The sequence below is a fragment of the Salvia miltiorrhiza genome, chromosome 7 (genome assembly GCF_028751815.1).
Source record: "Salvia miltiorrhiza cultivar Shanhuang (shh) chromosome 7, IMPLAD_Smil_shh, whole genome shotgun sequence".
Taxonomy (NCBI): Eukaryota; Viridiplantae; Streptophyta; class Magnoliopsida; order Lamiales; family Lamiaceae; genus Salvia; species Salvia miltiorrhiza.
This window is the reverse complement of record NC_080393.1, coordinates 1025740-1035193: the sequence shown is the minus strand read 5'-3', so window position 1 is coordinate 1035193 and position 9454 is coordinate 1025740. Positions and strand designations below refer to the sequence as shown.

At 46.0% G+C, this 9454-nt stretch overlaps 1 pseudogene; it reads right to left on the bottom strand.

Moving 5' to 3' along the window:
* Nucleotides 1-804: 804 nt before the first annotated feature.
* On the bottom strand, nt 805-3385 carry LOC130991358 (pentatricopeptide repeat-containing protein At1g25360-like; annotated as a pseudogene).
* Between the last annotated feature and the right edge of the window lie 6069 nt (nt 3386-9454).

Below are 9454 nucleotides of genomic sequence, written 5' to 3'. Positions count from 1 at the left end.
TATAGAGAAGTGTATTGTTAGTACCTTGCTCCTATGAAAGGTCTTTCACTAACATGATCCATTGACGTAGTTCAATCGTGAATTATATATTCTAATGCATTACTTAATATGATGCATATCACTAATTCCTTAGATAAGAGATGAACAGATCTATTATGTTTGCTCCACATAAATCAAGTCTACTTATAAGTTTCATTCCGGTCTAAATAGAATCAAATCTTGCAACTTTAACACGACAACTAATGAACCCACTAAACCCTAAACACACATCAAGATCTTCAACAATAAACAGCTATTGTTTTATGATTCATCAACAGCATCACAATAAACAGAAATATTAACAAAGACACAAGGGTTGATGATGGGATATTAGCAGGTTTACCTGCCATGATCAATTAATTGGGTCAATAAGGCTAAGCAAGCCAACATGTACTCAAACACCATTGTCTTGCAAATGTGTGAGTTATACGGCCTAAGAAAAGAAAGTCACTATTTGCAAGTCCAAATTCTGCTCACTATATCAAAGAATCATAATATTCTCCTATCACGGAGTTATTAGGAGCTATACCTAGTTCCATGGAATACTGGGAAAAGGTATAACAGAACTAATTTGAAGAGCAATTCAATTCTAAGGTGAACTGATAGGACTGGTTATTGGGAGTTGGGAAGCAACTTTCTTCACCAAGTAACATAAACCACAACAGCTACTATTGTTGTTTCCGGTTTCTTCATTTCAGAGGATATGAGAACACAAACACAACAAAACTTAACTACCTTCAGCAACCAAGTCTTCACCAGTATCACCACAAGAGCATTCACCATCCCTAAAATGATGAAACCTCTTCCCATCTCTTACAATAATCTCTCTATCCTCAGCTTTCGACATGAACTTGATTGCACTGTGGCAGTCCCCACAAATACGGAGGTTCTTGAAGATTCTAATGGTGGCATGACGAGGAAGTTTTAGGAACCCATAAACAACTGCCAACTTCTCACTATGTGTTGACAACGAATGTTCTTTTTGTTCCGACTCCATATCATGCAATACATATTTGGTATCTGGAACATATCCCAATTCCCTTAACCTTACCACCAACCCCTTCAGATAATTGTAAACCTCATGAACCTCAGGGTGTACAGCGTCGTCAACTAAGAACACATGAACCTTCTTTTCGACCTCAAGCCAACTACACCCGGGCTCTTTCTTCACTCCTCTATCCCTCATAAACTTACGGACTGCAGCAACATTATGCCATTGCCCTGCAGCAGCAAACATATTTGCCAAAAGGATATAGGTGCCATCATGCTGCGGAATCATGTCAAAGAGTTTTCCGCAGCATGGACCCCTAAATCCATGTTTCCATGAAGCCGGCAGCCAGAAAGTAACGACTCCCAAATTTGTGCTCCGGGCTCAAAAGGCATGGCCCGGATCACATTCTGAGCTTCATTTAATTTTCCAGATCGTCCCAATAAATCAATCAGTCGTGCATAATGATCCTCACCGGGAGTGATTCCATATACTTTAGTCATGGACTCAAAGTATTTCTTGCCTTGATCAACTAAACCTGCATGACTACACGCAGAGAGGACTGTGAGAAATGTGATCCTATCAGGCAAAATGTGTTCCTCCAACATCTCTTCATATAACTCTGTTGCTTTCTCCCCGTGCCCATGTTGTCCAAGGGCTGCTATCATTGCATTCCACGACACCTGATCCAGACAAGGCATGGTAAGAAACACAACATATGCTGCATCAAGAGCACCACATCTTCCATACATTGTTATAAGAGCATTTCCTGCTGAAAGGCTCGAGTCAAAGCCAACACGAATGAGCTGACCGTGAAGCTGGCGCCCTTGTTCCAATGCTGCAAGTACAGCACAAGAGGTGATGGCGCCTGAAAAGGCATAGTCGCACGGTTCAATCCCGTAAGACTTCATCCCATTGAAAAGTTTCAGAGCTTCTTCACCTAAACCATGCTGAGCCAACCCTGAAATCAATAACTGTCCAGGATAAAATATTTTTCTCGTGCATCTCATTGAAAATGGCCTTAGCCTCATAAATTTTCCCCACACTCACATAAGCTGATAACATAGCATTCCAAGAAACAAGATCCTTGGTACAAGCTGCATCAAATATGGTTCTTGCTTGGTAAATTTGACCACACTTCCAATATAATGTGATCAACGCGTTAGTCACCGAAACCATGAGATCCCTCGGGGCTTCACCTCTGTCCGCAGAATGTATGCATGAATCTGCTTGCCATGAAGAAACAAGCTGGCATCGGCACAAGCACTCAAGATATTGGTGTAGGTAAAATCATCGTATTTAATCCCCAAAGAGTGCATATTTCTGAACATTTCAAACACTTTCATAACCATGCCCTCCTGCACATATCCAGAAATCATAGCATTCCAAGCCACCACCAAATCTTGATCCATCCCATCAAAAACTTCTCTTGCAGCATCAAGGTCTTTATTTTTCACATACCCTGTGATCATCGTTGTCCACGACAATTCATCCTTCACCGGCATCTCATCAAACAGTTTCCTGGCGGAAGCAAACAGCGACGAAGAAGACACCAGTGGCGAAGCTGCACACTTCACATAAACCGATAACAGAGCATTCTGAACAGAAGTAACCAAAGCGCAGCCCGACTTGAGCACAACACAGTGCAGCTGCTGGCATTGCTCCTCGCGAGTGGCGATAAGCGCCAACGCTGCGAGCGTGCTACAGTAAGTGAAGTTATCAGGTCCAAAACTCTGCCGCCTCATTTCATTGAAGAGCTGAATGGCGGCATGGCCATCGTTGCTATGGGAATAGCAAGTGATCATGGCATTGTAGCAGACCGTGTCACGGATTCTCAGAGGCGTCTTTTCAAATATATCTCTGGCCAATTTGGGGCTCCGGGAAGCAGAATACGCGGCGATCATGGTGGTTCTTGCAACGATATCTGGTTTGGGAATTTCGTCGAACAGCTTCTCCGCGTAGTTCAAATTGGAGGATTTGCTGTAAATATCAATCAAACGGTTACGAATGTGGCTGGCTGGGATGAATCCAGAAGCAATCATCTGGGCATGGACCCCGGCGGCGATACGGTGGCCGGAAGGGCCGCGTTGGTGGCAGAGCTGAAGCTTGGCGGCGTAGTGATTGGCCAAGGCGCCGACATCCACCGTTTGCCGGAGTATTTCATATTGGCGACCACCGCTCATCGGAATATCCGATTTTTCTGGGAGATTCAAACGCTCAAGAAAGCATTTGTTGGAGCATTTGGATTATGAATTTATGAGCAAGAAGAGAGTTATGCATACTGAGTGTTGTGTGTATCAATTGCATCTTTGCTAGCTTTCAGCAAGTCCTATTATATGGTTTCTCAAAGAATCACAATCAATCTGATACAACTACTGGATCTGTACCGGGGGAGCCCAACATCTCAAACGAAGGAGCAGCCCAATCGGGAGAAGGCCCAATTACTGATCGACGGCCCGGTCGCAACAAGAAGATCCCTGGGCGCTTTCAAGACTTTGTTATGTAGCAGACAAAGGAGCACCTGGCCTTGGGGACCACCTTTCTGTTAGGAGCATCTTTCCGTTGTGTTTTCTGCATGTTTGTGTAGTGCCATTTTGGGCAAGTAGTCATTAAATAGCTGAATGCAAAGTACGTTGCAATTAATGAATGAACAAGTCTGCTGCTTAATTCCTTCTCTCTCTCTTTTCTTGGAGTTTTGGCTCACTCGAAGCAGTCTATATTGATTTATCTTATCATTGGTGCTTTCATTGTTCTCACCTCCTCCCATGGCAGGCTCCGACATCCTCTCTGCCATCCAAACCCTTCAAGCTCACCTGGAAAATCAAATCGCTGCCACCAACAACACCCTTACTAAATTCATGTCGGCTGTTGAGTCCCCGCTTTGCCGATCTCACCATATCCCCTCCTGTACCGCCACCTCCTCTGCCTCCTAAAGATCCCATCCCTTTTAGATCTATGAAGATGGACGTCCCTAGCTTCGATGGCTCTGATCCCTCCGGCTGGATTTTCCGTGTGGAGGAGTTCTTCGATTTTCACCAAACCCCGGAAGAGCAGCGACTGCGCATTGTTTCCTTCCATATGGAAGGCCCCGCCGCTGCGTGGTTCCAGTGGATGAAATCCAATCGCCTTCTGTCCACTTGGCCGGTTTTTATTCACAGTGTCCGTCACCGATTTGGCGCTTCTATCTATGATGATCCACAGGGCCGCCTTTCTAAACTCACCCAAAAATCCACCGTCGCTGAATTTCAAGCAGAGTTCGAAGTCCTTATGAATCAGGTTGTTGGCATCTCCGAGCCCTTGCTTATTAGTTTCTTTGTCACTGGTTTGAAGGCTGATATCAGGAGGGAGTTGTCCATTTCGAAGCCAGCTACACTCATGGAAGCTTTTGCTTTAGCTCGTGCTTATGAGGCGCGCTTGGATGAGTCTCGTGTGGAACACCGCTGGCCATCGCGCTCTCCGGTGAAGGCCACTCCGGTTTCCTTCATTCCCCCTCCTTCTCCTTCGCCCGTCTACCCGAGCGGCCCCTCTGTACCGCCATCGATGCCACCGGTCAAATCCACATCAACACCATTGCTGCCAGCCCCACCCCTGCCCGTCCGCCGTTTTTCTCCTCAAGAACTTCGGGAGAAACGCGAGAAGGGTCTCTGCTATAACTGCGACCAGAAATGGACGCCCAATCATCGTTGTCGGAGCCGTTTCTATGGCCTGCTAGGCACCGATGACGACGCAGATCCTGACGATCCATCTTCTGGAGAAAATCCATCACCGGAGGAGACCCCAGATCCCGCCGTTTGTGGGGATATCTCGACGCTTAACACTCTATCGGGGTTAGGCCGTCCCCGCTCTTTGCATCTATCAGGGGCAATACACCGGCAGGCAGTCCGCGTGCTCGTCGATAGTGGAAGCACCCATAATTTCTTGCACCCCATTATTGCACAACAGCTGAAATTAGACACACAACCGGTTCCACCATTTCGTGTGTATGTGGGTAATGGAGATTACATTGTCTGTAATCGGATTTGCCCGACGGTGCCTATTGAAATGCAGGGGTATGTGGCCACGGTGGATCTCCACCTCCTTCAAATCGCCGGACCTTCGGTAGTGCTCGGAATCCAGTGGTTACAAACACTAGGCCCCGTCACCCACAACTATGCGACGCAATCCATGATGTTCACCGTTGCCGGCATCACGACGACGTTGGTTGGTGACTCAACGATTGATGTGCAGCCGATTACCTTTTCACGTTTGCAGGCCCTAGTCCACAAACGAGCAGTTGACTCAATGTGGGCTGTCTTTATTGGGCTGGATTCCCCTCTAAGTGGGCCGGCCTCTTTCAATCAATTCACTATTCCAGATTCGGCACCTTCTGCCCTACACCAGCTCCTACACCAATTCCACCATCTATTCTCGCCGCCCACTGGTCTTCCTCCCCACCGGACCATAGATCACCGGATTCACCTTAAGCAAAACACGGACCCAGTCAATGTTCGTCCGTATCGGTATCCCCAATTTCAGAAACAAGAAATGGAGAAGCTAGTTTCTGAGATGTTAGCTCAAGGCATCATTCGTCCCAGCCAATCCCCGTTTTCATCTCCGGTGTTGCTGGTTCGGAAGAAAGACGGGACGTTCCGCTTCTGCGTGGATTACAGAGCACTCAATGCTGTCACGGTAAGGGATAATTTCCCTATCCCCACCATTGATGAGCTCCTCGATGACCTCGGCAAGGCGAGAGTGTTTACTAAACTCGATCTACATGCTGGATACCATCAAATCCGTGTCCATCATAAGGACATCGCAAAGACGGCATTTCGAACATCTGACGGCCATTTTGAGTTCTTGGTGATGCCCTTCGGGCTTTGCAATGCCCCGTCTACATTTCAAGCCACCATGAATCAGTTGTTCGCGCCGTTCCTTCACAATTTTGTGGTGGTTTTCTTCGACGATATCCTCGTCTACAGTCCCACCATGGAGGAACACTTCGACCATCTCCACCGTGTCTTTACTTGTCTGAGCCACCAGGAGTTCGTGCTCAAAGCGTCGAAATGCGTTTTCGGGCAGCCATCAGTGGCATATTTGGGCCACATCGTGTCGGAAGGTAGTGTCCTTGCTGACCCAGAGAAGATCGATGCCATGAAGTCATGGCCTACTCCGCGCACGGTGAAGCAACTCCGTGGGTTCTTGGGACTTACAGGCTACTACCGGAGGTTTGTCCGGCACTATGCAGGTATCGCCGCACCACTTACTGAATTGCTAAAAATTGATTCGTTTTGCTGGAATTCTGAAGCAGAGGTTGCTTTTGAAAAACTTAAATTGGCCTTGACAACCACTCCGGTATTGCGGTTGCCGGACTTCAACATTGAGTTTGTGGTGGAGTCGGATGCCTCCGATGTGGGAATTGGCGCTGTCTTGATGCAGCAAGAGCAGCCTATCGCCTATTTTAGTCGCAAGCTTAGCGCGCGAATGCAAGCGGCGTCTACCTACACTAAAGAACTACATGCCATTGTGGAATCGGTACACAAATGGCGGCAATATTTGTTGGGAAGGTTTTTCATCATACGAACAGACCAAAAGAGTATTCGTGAACTCCTTCAACAGACAATTCAGACACCAGAGCAACAGAAATATGTCCGAAAGTTACTTGGCTTCCATTTCCGCATTGACTATCGTTCGGGGTCCTCGAACTTGGCCGCAGATGCCCTCTCGCGGCGCCATGACAAGCAGATTGACGGAGCAGAGCTTGAGAGTGTTCTAGCGCAAGTTTATATTGCTGTAAGCATCCCAACGACAGAGCTCTTGAGTCAGCTCCGACAAGAGAACACTAGGTGCCCTGACCTCAAAGAACTCCACCAGAAATTTGCTGAGCATCAGTTGAGTTCAGATTATGATGTGGTTGATGGAATCCTCACCTTCCGGCAGCGCTATTACATCAGTGAATCCTCCTCCCTCAAGCCCCGATTATTGCATGAAGCTCACGCCACCCCTATGGCAGGTCACGGTGGAGTTAAGCGTACTCTCATTCGCCTCGCGACCACATTTTATTGGCCGAATATGCATAAGTCAGTTAAGGAGTTTGTGGCTACTTGCTTAGTGTGCCAACAGATCAAATATTCAACGCAGCCGCCCGCTGGTCTTCTACAGCCCTTACCAGTGCCGGGTCGTGTTTGGGACACCATCACAATGGACTTCATTACCGGATTACCCTTGAGTCGCGGGTATACTGTAATTTTAGTTGTGGTGGACCGTTTAACCAAAAGTGCTCATTTTGGGTGCCTTCCGTCGAATTTCACAGCAACGAATACAGCATCCTTATTTGCAGACATGGTGGTGCGTTTGCATGGATTTCCGACTATCATTATCTCCGATCGCGATCCGGTCTTCATCAGCAACTTCTGGCAGCATCTCTTTAAGCTTAGTGGCACCACGCTCCGGCATAGTACCGCCTACCATCCCCAAACAGACGGTCAGACCGAGGTGGTCAATCGGACCCTTGAACAGTATCTGCGAGCTTTCACCCTCGCACGACCGACGTCATGGGCATCTTACTTAGGATGGGCAGAATACTCGCATAATACCTCCTATTGCAGCAGTATCCGCATGTCACCCTTCGAAGCTCTTTATGGTCGTAAACCGCAGATGATTCCTCCTTACTCCCCGGGCGCGACCTCCATTCAAGCTTTGGATGATCTTTTGCAGCAGAGGGATATCTTACTCAATCAGTTGAAGGAAATCCTCCGACAGTCTCAGTTCCGCATGAAGCAGCAAGCGGACCGTCACCGACGCGATGTTGAGTTTCAGATAGGCGATATGGTATTGGTTCGGTTGCAACCTTATCGCCAAACTTCAGTTCGAGGCCGCCAACCCCCAAAGATTGCTCAACGCTACTATGGGCCCTTTCGTGTTACTGAGCGACTTGGTCGTGTTGCGTATCGCTTGGCCCTTCCACCGGAGAGCCGCATTCATCCCGTCTTCCACGTCTCGAAGTTGAAGCAGTTCAAGGAAAGTAGCTCTACCCCGCTGTGTACTCTGCCCGAGATAACACTCGACTCAGCACCAATGCCGATTCCACTCGCCATCTGCGGCGAAAGAGAAGTTATTACTTCCGCCGGACCACAACAACAGGTGTTGGTTCAATGGGCTGGAGAACCACCAGAATGCTCAACTTGGGAATCAAAGGAGAGGGTGCAACGTTCATTCCCAAACTTTAACCTTGAGGACAAGGTTATTTTTGAAGGTGGGGAGAATGATACAACTACTGGATCTGTACCGGGGGAGCCCAACATCTCAAACGAAGGAGCAGCCCAATCGGGAGAAGGCCCAATTACTGATCGACGGCCCGATCGCAACAAGAAGATCCCTGGGCGCTTTCAAGACTTTGTTATGTAGCAGACAAAGGAGCACCTGGCCTTGGGGACCACCTTTCTGTTAGGAGCATCTTTCCGTTGTGTTTTCTGCATGTTTGTGTAGTGCCATTTTGGGCAAGTAGTCATTAAATAGCTGAATGCAGATGTACGTTGCAATTAATGAATGAACAAGTCTGCTGCTTAATTCCTTCTCTCTCTCTTTTCTTGGAGTTTTGGCTCACTCGAAGCAGTCTATATTGATTTATCTTATCACAATCACTCTTTTCTGCAAAGATTAAACAGCAATCTTCATCTTCTCTAGAATCTGGCGCTTGAATTCTTATTCATATGGAGTCTCTCTGTCTCTGTTTTCTTTGAAACAACTTTTTTGTATTGATTTTAGTTTTGGGCCAAGTGGCAAATCTTGTGGGCTCAAAATACTTTAGCCCAATAAGGTTTTTGGGCTTTTAAATAAAGTGATATAGAAATAAGGCCAGACCATAAAACCAAGCCCAATTTTTTTATTTTTTTATTTTTTTGAAAAATTCTACTAATTACTAGTATATGTTATTGTTTGTAACGATAAAGCGCAGTCTGTTGGTAAGACGCTTCCCCTCCAACCAATAGGTCGGGGGTTCGAGTCACCTTATGAGCTAGAGTGTGAGTGAGTTTTTTCCTTTCTTTGGTTGTAACAAATTTGAAAAAAAAAATATGTTATTGTTTGTTGTTTTACTTAATCTTCTTTATATTCATTTTAATAAATTTGAATTGTTTCAAGGAATATGAATATTCTTTATTTTCAACTTTTGACGGAAAATCTAATGCAAATTTTGTCATTTTATGAGGGAATTAATTATGTCGTTAATTCCATCGTAATTCGGCAATTTCTTTTGTAATGATTATAGGTAAATGTCAAATTAATGTTGCGTGTAAGGATTTGTTCTTATAATAAAGATTAGTTTGATTATTGATACATTTTGGTATTCCATTTTTTTATTTGTTTAAACCATAAATTCATATAATCTTTAAATGAATCAATAAATTAAAAAAAATGTAGTTCTCGTGCGAGGAAAAAAAAAAGAAGACC